Consider the following 13,935-nt stretch of genomic DNA (forward strand, 5'->3'; position numbering starts at 1 on the left):
AAAGCAAAGACAGGGCTGCCACCTGCATACCCTCTAGCTCAGATACTGACTCTGCAGTGGGAACGTCGGCCTGAGAAAGTGTGGGCTCCTCCTTGCACCAGCTCCACAGTTGGCTGAGGAAGAAATGCCCCAGACTGTTGGCATTCGGAAGACTGTCATACACCGGGCTCCTGCTCAGCCCCAAATCGGAGAGTATTCAGTAATGCTAACAATCAGAGACTTTGGCCACATGCCCAAATATGGAATGCAATGCCCCAGAGCTGGGCCATAAGAACCCAGTTGAGCATGCGATTGTCTGCCTGTCTCTGTGGTAAAAACAATGACTGCAGATGCTGGAAACCAAATTCTGGATTAGTGGTGCTAGAAGAGCACAGCAGTTCAGGCAGCATCCAACGAGCAGCGAAATCGACGTTTCGGGCAAAAGCCCTTCATCAGGAATAAAGCTTTATTCCCGATGAAGGGCTTTTGCCCGAAATGTCGACTTCGCTGCTCGTTGGATGCTGCCTGAACTGCTGTGCTCTTCCATGCCTGTCTCTGGGGGCAGGTTGACAGCTGCCATGGACAGCCAAGCCCAGCACCCTCAGGGACTGCGGGTAAGTGCACACATCCCTACTCCATCGCCTCAGCCATTTGTCCCCAGGACCGAAAGCATGGCGACAAGGTTGAGTCAGGGAACCTAGCAAACATTCTCAGTGGTCTTTCCTTACCAGGTGGTAGGTAGATGCCTGGAGGCATCTGGCTGGAGGATGACCTCCCAGAAAGTTCCTCTTGAGGCACTCCAGAGATCACCCCCAGCCCGCGCGTCACCACCCTCCCTCCTTAGAAGTACAAGCCAAGGATGGCTTACTTCTGGCAAGAAGACCCTCAGTATGTCTTGGCCATCTAGAGGCTAGCAATTTGAGAGCTACCTGCCCAAACCTCCAAGGCCAATGTGCTCCATTGTCAAGCAGTGTCCTTCCACCCTAGCTAAAGAGACAAACATGTTTTGACAATTTGGTGGCACGAGTGATAGCGCACTAGTTGGAAATTTCACCATGCCCCTCAGGGGTCCTTTGAATGAACTCATTGCTGGGTTTTTTTTCAGTAGTGACCAGGAGCATGATGCCAGGGGCCAGGTACAAAGTGCAATGCCAACTACAGTCCTTTCTCAAGAAAGTAGGTCCAGACTGGGAGTAGGTCCAGACCTGAGCCATACAAGTCAGCCAAGCCAGGAAAGTCAAGGTCAAGATCATCTCTTCCCTCACTCCTGTCAGGACCCTCACTAACTTTTACAGATGTGCCATGGAAAGCATTTTATCTGGGTTCATAATGCCTTAGTACAGCAACTGCTCTGCCTGGGACCAGAAGGAACTGCAGAAAGTTGTGTGAACAGCCCAGACCATCACAGAAGCCAACCTCCCATCCATGAACTGCATTTACACTTCTCCTTGCCAGAGAAAGGCTGGCAACATCAAAGACCCCTCCCATCCCGGTAATACGCCCATCCAACCTCTTCCATCAGGCAGAAGACACATACACACCAACAGTTTCAAGAACAGCTTCTTCCCTGCTGTTATTAGACTGATGAATGAACCTCTCTAATTTCAAATCCAATGTTGATCTTGCTCTGTGCACCTCCTGCGCAGTCGTAACCTTGTATGCCCCACTCTGTCTAAGTTCTAAGATCTGTGTGTACTTATTTGCTATGATCTGTCTGTACTGTTCACAAAACAAAATCTTTCACTGTACTTAGGTACATGTGACAACAATAAATCAAATCAAACCAAATCTCCAAGGAGCTCAAGAGGAAATTTGACCCTTGGTACTTACTTATTTCTCAGTCATTCTTCCAAAATTCAGCAAATTTTAATGGCCCAAGCATTGCATTTGTTTTCTGAATTTGAATATGAAAAAGGGGTGAGTGATATTACAGCCACGGAAGACATTACATCTACCTGAGGGATACAATTGCTTTGGAAACAATTCAAAGAAGCCTCATTGGCTGATTCCAAGAATAGTCTTATGTAAAGAGAATGAACAAATTAAATACAATAGGCATTGGTGTTTCAAAGAATGAGGAGACTTGATAGAGTAGATGCCCAGAGGATATTCCCCCAATTGCTGAGTCTGGAACTAGCTATTATAGGTTACAGTTTAGGGATCACCCATTTCAGCGTGAGATGAGGAAAAATTCTTTTTCTCAGATTGTCAGTGGAAAATCAAATGCTCTTTCATAGACAGCAGTGGAAGAAGGTCCTGGAATCTATGCAGGGCTGAGTTAGATGGATAGCTGCTTACCACGGGTTATGCTGAGGAGATTGAGGCAAGTGGAGTTAAGGCCACATTCAGATTAATCATGATCTTATTAAATGGTGGAGCAACCTACATGGAACCAATATCCTAATCCTGCTCTTACTTCTTAAGACTTTGAGAGTATTTTCTGCCACAGTCCGGCAGCTACCCAGAATTGTTCCTGGACTTGTCATAGTTTCTAATGAAAATCAACAATTATTTTTTGATCCTCTTTCGCTCCATTTGGGGTCATCAATGCCATAAGGGGATGAAAATATATATATTCACCATTTCAACTCATGAAGCAATTTCCACGTGAAATGTTTTAACATCACAGCACAGCACATGCACCCACCCCACTCGATCTCTGGGTTTGGATTAACAAAGCTATCAGAAAGGCTTTGAATTTTCTACCAGATTCATTTGACATAAAAAAACCAAATACCTTTAGCTACCGAAATGTCAACAATTGGATAAAGAAGAGAAAATGAGCAATTAATGGTGGAGAACAAATTATAGCAGAAACTCAGAGTCTCAATTCTGCGTGTTCACACACGCACGCACTCACAAACACACACACACACACACACACACACACACACACACACACACACACACACACACACACAGTTCTTTTGTTTAAAGAAAGTCTATAGAAGGCTGATTGGGACAAATTTGGATTTCTCCAAATTAATCTCGGTAAGCTTTATTTGGATCAGTGTGGATTATGTTCAGAATTCCAGTGAGTTCCAGGAAATCTTTAATTCTTAAGAAAGCCAATTGGAACACAACCAAACTTAAAAAGTTTTTTTTTAAACTTGGTGTATTTCTCACTTTGTTGAAAGAAGACCAGTCATTCAGTGTCGCTGGAAAGATATCAACCCGACCTATCACACGTCAGGCTATGTTTTGCATGCTGAGCAACACTTATACTGAGCAACGCTGGCTTATTCTGTTACAAATTGACCAGATCATTGGCCACTTACTTGAGGCAGCTGAGCCAAATCACTCGAACATTCCTTCAGCGAACCCAAATTAAAATTAATGTTACACAAAAATAAGGTTCGCCCTTGTTAAGGAGGAGTTACAAATGTTAAAGGCAGTGCACAGATGAAGTTTTTGTTGGACTTGAATTTACAAGAACAAGCCAAAGTCATTTTAAGCACATTAGAACAATTATCTTTACATTGGCTTTTGTATGACAAACCAAAATTTATGTATCGCACAAACGGGGAATTATTCCATCGCCAGTATAAATGAAATTTCCTTGACAGTTAAGATGCTATTTCATACCACAAACACGTGTGCTGACAAAAAACACTTGGAGATGTACTCATCTGAATGAAGCTGTTCTGAGATAACACTTCTGTTGGATCTGTTGACATAATATGGTCATTATATTTTATAGCCACAAACTCATATTGCAAAATAACAGATGATTAAGAAAAAGTGGAGCTCATTGAACCCTCTTCCCTCAACTAAATCAAGCTCAAGGACAACTAGAGATGGACAATAAATACTGGACCAGCCAGTGACACTTGTAAACCAAAAGTGAATAAAATAAATAATTGGTATCATCTTAAACCTCCCACAAACTTATAATATCTCCAGAGAGTGAGCAGCTCATGGGAGCAGCAACATTTTTCTCCAGACCTTCAAAACTGAATGTAGAAAGATAGAGGGAAACATTAAAGGTCTGGGACTCTGTGGATAGCTCTCGCAAAGAACTGAATTGGACAGATTGTCCTGTGCTACAAAATTCTGAGATAACAATGATAATGCAACATTAAAAAGTATCCCATTGGGCCTGGTGCTAATCTCAGTAACTCACTTTGGGCTGGCAGAACAAATTCTGAACTGATATTCCTAATATTCCTGATAATAAAGCTTTGTTTCTATCAAAGTGGATTTTGACTGGAATCTATGAACACTTACTGGACATTCTGTGGTAAAATGTTCTGCTTAGACTTTACAATGTGGCAAGTATTTCGATAGATTAACAAGTCACCCGGACTATATCTGCAGCAGGCCTCAGGAGGTCCTCTGGATTGCTTTGTAAAGAAACAAGAAGACTGCTGCTCTCAAATTTAAAATTGCTGATACTTCATGCTCATGTGAAATTGTTGACTCTGAGCACCAGTAACAAGATTGCCGATGTAGAAATAAAGTTCAGTGACAACTGCATATTGGATGTTGGCACAAATACCGTGCTCACTCAGACAAGTGAGTGAATTCCCACGTGTCAAGTCAACTGCATTTGAAATAGGAGGACTGGCATCGACCTGACAACGTGGAAAATTATCCAGGCATGTACGGTGCACAAAAAGCAGGTCAAATCCAACCCGGCCAATTACCTTTTCATCAGCCTACTCTCAATCATCAGTAAAGTGATGGAAGGTGTCATTAACAGTGCTGGCAAGCAGCACCTGCTCAGCAATAACCTGCTCAGTGACGCCCAGTTTGGGTTCCACCAGGGCCACTGGACTCCTGAGCTCACTACAGCCTTGGTTCAAACATGGACAAAAGAGCTTAATTCCAGAGGGGAGGTGAGAGTGACAAACGTTAAACATCAATAGACAATAGGTGCAGGAGTAGGCCATTCTGCCCTTCGAGCTTGCACCACCATTCATTATGATCATGGCTGATCATCCTTAATCAGTATCCTGTTCCTGCATTATCCCCATAACCCTTAATTCCACTATCCTTAAGAGCTCTATCCAACACTTTCTTGAAAGTATCCAGAGACTTGGCCTCCACTGCCCTCTGGGGCAGAGCATTCCACAAACCCACCACTCTCTGGGTGAAGAAGTTTCTCTTCAACTCTGTTCTAAATGGCCTACCCCTTATTTTTAAACTGTGTCCTCTAGTTCAGGATTCACCCATCAGCAGAAACATGCTTCCTGCCTCCAGAGTGTCCAATCCTTTAATAATCTTATACGTCTCAATCAGATCCCCTCTCATCCTTCTAAATTCAAGGGTATACAAGCCCAGTTGCTCCAAATATTTCAGCAAGGCTGCATTTAACAGACTGTGCCCTTGCAAAACTTGAATCAATGAGTATTGGGGGAGAAGTTTCTAATGATCCTGAGGGACAGGATTTACACATATTTGGAAAGGCAAAGACTGATTAGGGATCATCAACATGCTGTGGAAAATCATGCCTCATTAATTTGATTGAGTTTAATGAAGAAGTAGCAAACACGATTGATGAGGGCACAGCACTGGACATGATCCATATGAACTTCAGTAAGGCATTCTACAAGGTTCCTCATGGTAGACTGTTTAGCAAGGTTAGATCACGTGCTAGCCATTTGGACACAGAACTAGGTGAACATAGAAGACATAGGGTAAAGATGGAGGGTTGCTCTTCAGACTGAAAGCCTGTGATCAACAGTGTGCCACTAGAATCTGTGCTGGGTCCACTGTTTTTTGACATTTATATAAATGATTTGGATGTGAACATAGGAGGCATGATTAGTAAATTTGTAGATAATATTAAAATCGGAAGTGTAGTAGACAGTGAAGAGGGTTACCTCAGAGTACAACAGAATCTTGATCAGATGTGTGAATGGGCCAAGGAGTGGCAGATAGAGTTTAATTTACATAAACGTGAGGTATTGCATTTTGGAAAGGCAAATCAGGGCAGGACTTATACAATTAATGGTAAGGTCCTGAGGAGTGCTGCTGAACAAAAAGACCTTGGAGTGCAAGTTCACAGTTCCTTGAAAGTGGAATCGCAGTTAGATAGGATAGCAAGGAAGTTGTTTTGCACGCTTGCCTTTTTTGGTCAATGCATTGAGTATAGATGTTGGGAGGTCATGTTGTGGCTGTACAGGTGAGGCCACTTTTGGAATACTGCATTCAATTCTTGTCCCCCTGTTATACGAATGATGTTGTGAAACTTGAAAGCGTTCAGAAAAAATTTACAAGGATGTTGCCAGGGTTGGAGGGTTTGAGCTATCGGGAGAGGTTGAACAGGCTGAGACTGTTTCCTTAGAGTGTCAGAGGCTGAGGGGTGACCTTATAGAGGTTTATAAAATCATGAGGGGCATGGATAGGATAAATAGATAAGGTCTTTTCCCCGGAGTGGGGGAGAGCAAAACTAGAGGGTATAGGTTTAAGGTGAGAGGGGGCAAGATTTAAAATGGACCTAAGAGGCAACTTTTTCATGTAGAGGGTGGTGCGTGTCTGGAATGAGCTGTCAGATGAAGTGGTGGAGGCTGGTACAATTATAACATTTAAAAGGCATCTGGATAGGTATATGAATAGGAAGGGTTTAAAGGGATATGGGCCAAATGTTGGCAAATGAGACTAGATTAGTGTAGGATATCTTGATGGCATGCATGAGTTGGACTAAAGGGTCTGTTTCCATGTTGTTCAACTCTATACCCTATGACGCTTTGGTTGGAGTCAAACCTGGCACATAGGAAGATCGTTGTGGTTGTTGGAGGTCAGTCATCTCAGCTCCAGGACATCTCTGTGGGAGTTCCTCAGGGTAGTCCTAGACTCAAACTTCTTCAGCTACTTCATGAAAGACCTCCTTCATCATAAGGCCAGAAGCGTGGATGTTTGCTGATGATTACACAATGTTTTCAACTCCTCAGATACTGAAGCAGTCTATGTTGAAACGCAACAAGATCTTGACAATATCCAGACTTGGGCAGACAAGTGACAAGTAACACGTGCATCATACAAGTGCCAGGCGATGAACATCTCCAATAACAAAATCTAACTACCACCTCTTGAGATTCAGTGGTGTTACCATCACTGAATGCTGTATTATCAACATGCTGGGTGTTCCATTGACCAGAAACTCAACTGGATTCACCACATAGACACAGTGGCTACAAGAGCAGGTCAGATGCTAGGAACACTTCAGCTAATAACTTATCCCCTGAGTCCCCAAAGCCTGTCCAGTGTCTACAAGGCACAAGGCAAGAGTTTGATGGAATACTTCCCACCTGTCTAGATGGGTGTAGCCCCAACAACACTGATCAAGCTTGACGCCATCCAGGACAAGGTAGCCCACTTGACTGGCAGCACATTCACAAGCGTCCACGTCATCTACCATCAATGCTCAGTGACAGCAGTGTGTATTCTATACAAGATGCATTGCAGAAATTAACCAACGTTCCTTAGACAGCTCCTTCCAAACCCATGACCACTTCTATCTAAAAGGTCAAGGGCCACAGATACATGGTAACACCACTTTCTGCAAGTTCCCCTCCAAGGCACTTACCATCCTGACTTGGACATATATCGGCATTCCTTTACTGTTGCTGGTCAAAATCCTGGAATTCTCTTCCTAGGGGCATTATGGGTGAACTCACAGCAGGAGGACTGCAACTGTTCAAGAAGGCTGCTCACTATTGCCCTCTTAAGGGCAACCAGTGATACCCACAGGGAGAACTTAACGGAATTGAGAATGGCCTAATTCTGCTCCTATATCTTATTGTCTTATGGAATCCCACATCCCAAAAGTGACTAAAAATAATTGGGAGCAGCAGAGTAGCTACATACCCAGAGCTTCTGGTTTTCCAGGAGTCACAGGCCTCAGCGTGACTAAATCAGCAAAAGTGCATCAGGTGGGACTGAGGCCAGGTCTCAGTACCCAAGCTGAGATTGCAGGTGACTATCTCCTCTGACCTATTCACTGTGATCAGGAGATAATGATTAAACCTGAGAGTGCTAGCCTATGCATGCTGAATCCAAGCAGTTGTTATGGAAACTGGCATGTAAGTCCATGAAGACAAGACTAAAGAACCTGGAGGTGTAAACAATAGCTGTCACCCCTTCTGTTTCAAATTCCATTTTGATGTTTGGTGGATTTACTCAAACTATACACATTGTGCGTGGGAAGCATTCATTCTGGAAGGTCAGCCCTTCCTATTTAGCTACCTGGCGATTATTGGTTAAATGGATGCATACAGCCAATGACATCTTATACTGAGGAAGTCATGAATAGATTATACTCCTGCTGGTGATAGTCACTGGTTAAGATGGGTAGAAAGAATTGTGCGTCCATTACTTTCTTATTCTCCTGCTATGATCTCTGTGGATGTTTGAAACACCTGAGTGACATAAAACATGAAGGCAGGAATAGTTTCACCATCATTAATACCATTAAACCTTTCCTTGTCAGTAATCTCACATGCCCTGCTCAGCCTCAGCTGACGTGTGTATTTCTTCATCTCATGCTCATGCTGAATATGTTCTAGGATATCCTCCTGCAAGGATAGTTTGTTTAGTGAGCTGGGCCTCTCTGCATTTTTCCTCTCGTACCACCCACTTCATGCAGTCCAATACTGAAAAGATGAGGTTTTTATCAGATGTGATGGTAAAGCCTTTGGTTGCATACCCCTTCTTTCTCCAAGACAACTCTACATGACATTGTCATAATCAGCCTTTCTCCAGCAAATAGTAAATGTTTCTCAACTTCCACAGATTCTCAATAAGATGGGTCCAAATTTCAAAGCAGTGGGATGACAGTTAGCGGACCTGAACTCTCTTTTCCTGCTCCTCTCTTTGTACATGTCCAACATTTTAATCTCAAAGTTATTGCAACAAAACAACTTTTTTTCTTTCTATTCAGCTGCTAGATTTCCTACCTTTCCCTTAACTCCTGTTGCATTGAATAAGACTTCGATAAAATATCTATTAGTGTATTTATTTTTAAATTTACTTTTTATTCCTTTTTCCATTTCATCCAGCTCCCCCACCCACCCCCCCCCCCCCCCCCCACCCCACCCCACCACCACCAGAGCCCCAAAGTTGGCTCTTCTGAATCTTGCACATCTGGATTGTAATGTTTGGACTTAGACTTAATTACAATATCAAATTGAACTATAAAATAACCACCAGGGACCAAGTGTGCATCCATTTCCAGGTTTGTAATGAGTTCCAGTGGATTGCTGAATATTGACTCTGATATGGTAATGCTTCTAAATCCTTACACATTAGGCAGGAGTTACAATGTTCCAGTTCTATGATGCACCATGATAGATGTAAGCTGAGGGTTACGTGACCAAGACAGCGTAGTAGCCATTAGCTTGTGTTCCTCTGCCCCAAGGTTCTGCAGTTACAATGGACCTGCACAATACTTGCCTCACAGCATTGACAAACCAGAATCATTGTGAATTCATTCCTCACTAATGGCCAACTTGATATTTCAACTTTACATCTGAGATGTTTTGTTTCCCCTCCTATGACTAAAACAGTAGGTTTCCTTTCACTGTCACTTATGGATGGGCGCAGGAAATTCAAACCTTTTTTTGTTCCTTTTTATTTCCTGTCTACTCCAGATTGGCACAGAACTTACAGCTGGACGCTGTCCTGATCTCTGATACTGCAGGGAGATTAGCACTGGCTCAAACTTGCTCTCTATGGCAAAGACGACTGTATAACTGCTATCAATTTCAACTGTGGGCCACACCCAGGCAAGGCGCATTCACCAGGAGAATTGAAATGGCATGTAGGGCCAAAGCAGTTAAATGCTCAGTCTGTAACACTGATGCTCAGTGACATTAGACTTCCTGTTTTAGCCTAACTGTGATGTGAATGCAGATAACCATCTAACAACCAAGTGAGACTAATGCTACTCCCAGGACACTCATTTTTGAGACGGTGTGAGGAAACACATGCTAAACAATTTGAGTAGAGACACTATTAACTTCCAGATGTCTGAAACATATGTTGCAGTCAAAGTCAGTGAACAGACACTGTTTCATCAACACTGTGTTTAACTTCGATACCTTCTCCCCAACCCCCAACACACCCTCCCACATTCAACCCACCATCCTATTTCTTTCTATTCATTCTCAAGATGTGAGCCACACTGACTAGGCCAGCATTTATTGCCCAGGGGACAGTTAAGGGTCAACTACATTGCTGTTGGTCTGGAATCATGTACAGCCCAGAACCAATAAAAGATGGCAAACTTCCTTCCCTAAAGGACATTAGTGAACCAGCTGTGCATCTCCCTCTGACAATTAACAATGACTTTATGGTCATCATTAGGCTTTTAATTCCAAATCTTTACTGATTTCAAACCCCACAACCTACCATGGCAGGATTTGATCCTGAGTCCCCAGAATATTACACGTATTTCTGGGTAACTAAGTCAGTTACCATACCGTTATCTTCCCCCAGCGCCACACCCCATCTCATAGTACCTTCAAACTGCTGACATGCCCATAGGCAGCAGCAGGACTCTGTCAGCTGTTACTCTCTCTATTGGTAAGATCCTGCCCAGTATCAGCCACTTATCCTGCAACCAATACAGCAGATTTTATGTTCCATTCTTGCTTTTGTTCCTCTAGTAGTAGTCACTCGACACCAATCAGGCTTATCATGTTGGACAGTTGGCCAAATGCCAAAATATAGATCGTAGAATCCCAATAGCGTGGAAACAGGCCCTTTGGCCCAACAAATCCACACCAACTCTCTGAAGAGTAACCCACCCAGACGCCAACATTTAACCCCTGACTAATGCACCCAACCTACACATCCCTGAACACTGTGGATGATTTAACATGACCAATTCACTTAACCTGCACATGTTTAGATTGTGGGAGTAAACACATGCAGACACAGGGAGAATGTGTGGGTGGCGTTTGCACACTCACTTGAGGCTGGGACCGAACCCAGGTCCTTGATGCTGTGAGGCATCAGTTCTAACCACTGAGCCACTATACCACCCTTGTCTTCAGGTGCGTTTTTTTAAAACATGCTAATACTACAATACTGTTTTCAAAAGCAGTTATGTATTAAAAATGAGTTGCATTTTTAGGGCTAAATATATTGTTATCTGCCTGAGAGCAAGACACTAATGGTTACCAAATGCCCTCTGCTGATTGCCTTTTCCATTATTTCTTGTATCTTGTTCTGACTACAACCCATTTATAATGTTCAGCAATTCAGTGTTGACATCGCCAGTCGTGTTTCTATGGACTAAATGTGAAGTGAATGGTTAACTGCATGTTACTTGAAGAATAGCTGCGACGCCTATGTGTAAAGCACAATTGTAATAGCGATGTCCGATCAAGTGGACCTGAAACCTGAGTCTGTATAGTATCAGAAACGTCCTCACTTACTAACTTCTTTGTACAGTTTTATTCAGTAATGCCAGCTAATGTTTACTCACCTGAATACCAAAAAGGGGTAAAGAATAAACAACCTGCAGCAGTTTAAAATAAAGGCATGATAATATCTTCGAGGATAACTCATGGTGTGCTACAGATACAGGCTTTGCCAGTGATACCATATTCAAAGAACAGATCAAAGAAAAACCACTTTCATTACCACTTTTGTTGGCAGGATCTATCCTTGGAGTCTGTATCTTAGTTTTTGAGTATCAAAATCCATTGTAACAAAAGTCATTCATTTAAGATGCATCTGGACAGATGTATGAGTAGGTGGGGAGCAGAGGGATACAGATGCTCAAGAATTGGGCGACAGGTTTAGGCAATATATTTGTATCGGCTTAGGCTTGGAGGGCTGAAGGGCCTGTTCCTGGGCTGTAAATTTTCTTTGTTCTTTCTTTATTCTTTGTTAAATGTCATAGTTTTATATTCCAGTACAATCTTCAGCAGATCACTTACAAAACAATGTTGGAATCAGAAAGCCCAAAATTTCAAAAGCATTGATTTTGTTCCAGCTTATGTAACCTTCCTTCCTAATTTAACTAAATTAAGGTCTAAAAATTGATAAATCTCCTAGCCCCAATGGACTACATCCTAGAATTCTGAGGGAGGTGGCTGAAGAAATAGCGGAGGCATTGGTTGTAATCTTTCAAAAATCACTGGACTCAGAGAAAGTCTCAGATGATTGGAAAATTGTTGTTATAACCCCCTTGTTCAAGAAAGGATCCAGACAAAAGATGGAAAATTATAGGCCGTTTAGCCTACCCTTGGTTGTAGGTAAAATTCTAGAATCCATCGTTAAGGATGAGATTTCTAAATTCTTAGAAGTGGAGGATCAGATTAGAACAAGTCACCATGGATTTAGTAAGGGGAAGTCATGTTGACAAACCTGTTAGAATTCTTCGAAGAGATAATAAGTAGGTTAGAGCAGGGAAACCCAGTGAATGTTATCTACTGAGACTTCCAAAAGGCCTTTGATAAGGTGCCTCATGGGAGGCTGATGAGTAAGGTGAGGGCCCATGGTGTTCAAGGTGAGCTACTGGCATGGATTAAGGATCGGCTGTCTGACAGAAGGCAGAGAGTTGGGATAAAAGGTTCTTTTTTGGAATGGTAACTAGTGACAAGTGATGTCCCGCAGGGTTCAGTGTTGGGGCCGCAGCTGTTCACTTTATATATTAATAATTTGGATGAAGGGACTGGGGCATTCTGGTGAAGTTCATTGATTATACAAAGTTAGGCAGACAGGCAGGTAGTTCTGAGGAGGTGGGGAGGCTGCAGAAAGATTTAGACAATTTAGGAGAGTGGTCCAAGAAATGGCTGATGAAATTCAATGCGAGCAAGTACGAGGTCTTGCAATTTGGAAAAAAAAGAATACAGGCATGGTCTATTTTCTAAACAGTGAGAAAATTCATAAAGCCAAATTACAAAGGGATCTGGGAGTGCTAGTCCAGGATTCTCTAAAGGTTGACTTGCAGGTTGAATCCATAATTAAGAAAGCAAGTGTAATGTTGTCATGTATCTCAAGAGGGTTGGAATGTAAAAGCAGTGATAATCCAGGTTTTACTCAAACTATGAAAGGAGCTCAGGATTTACTATCTGAAGCAAACGTTTCACCATGAGTGAATGGGTTGGCTCCAATTTTTAAACATCTCTGTCTACAACTGAACAATGCTTGGTGGTGCAGAAGAAGAAACTTGAAACACAGACAGTTTCAGTAATGATATTATTACCTGATAATGATAAATGAATATCCCTGAGAGATCTTGCTGCTATTAGCCCCCAATCATTAAACCAACAACAGGAATATCACCAAACACCAATTGTGTTTCACTTGGTGGAAACTCGACCCCTTTTCACGAGAAAAGACAAGCTGAAAGGTGATCTAATAGAGATGTTCGAAACTATGAAGTTTGCAATATGGTGATTCTGGACAAAGGAATGGAGGGTTGAAGATATAAACGTGGACTGGAAAGCCTGGGACTTTTTTCACTGGAGTTTAGGAGGTTGAGGTGTGACCTTATAGAGGTTTATAAAATCAGGATGGGCATAGATAAGGTGAATAACAGATGTTTTCTTTTCCCCTAGAGTGAGGGTTTTCAACACTAAGAGACATTTTTTAAGGTGAGAGGAGAAAGATTAACAAGGACCTGAGGGGCAATGTTGTTACTGAGGAAGTGGTTCATGTGAGAATGAACTTCCAGGGAAAGTAGTGGATGCAGGTACAGTGACAATGTTTTAAAAGCATTTGGATAAGCACATGTATAGAAAAGGTATGGGGGGATATGGGCCAAGTGCAGGGAGGTGGGACTAGTGTAGTTTGGGAACATGGTCAGCATGGACTAGTTGGACCAAATGGGTCTGTTTCTATGCTGTATGACTTGATGGCTCTGTGACTAGAGGGCTTTACCAAGGCACTCAGTTGTATCGGCTCAATTGTAAATGCCGAACTTGACAATGATACACACACGCTGAGATTAAGTTATATAAAAGTGCTGCAACACCCAGCAACATGACTGCCGCCAAT

This window comes from Chiloscyllium punctatum, chromosome 1 (genome assembly GCF_047496795.1).
Source record: "Chiloscyllium punctatum isolate Juve2018m chromosome 1, sChiPun1.3, whole genome shotgun sequence".
Lineage (NCBI taxonomy): Eukaryota > Metazoa > Chordata > Chondrichthyes > Orectolobiformes > Hemiscylliidae > Chiloscyllium > Chiloscyllium punctatum.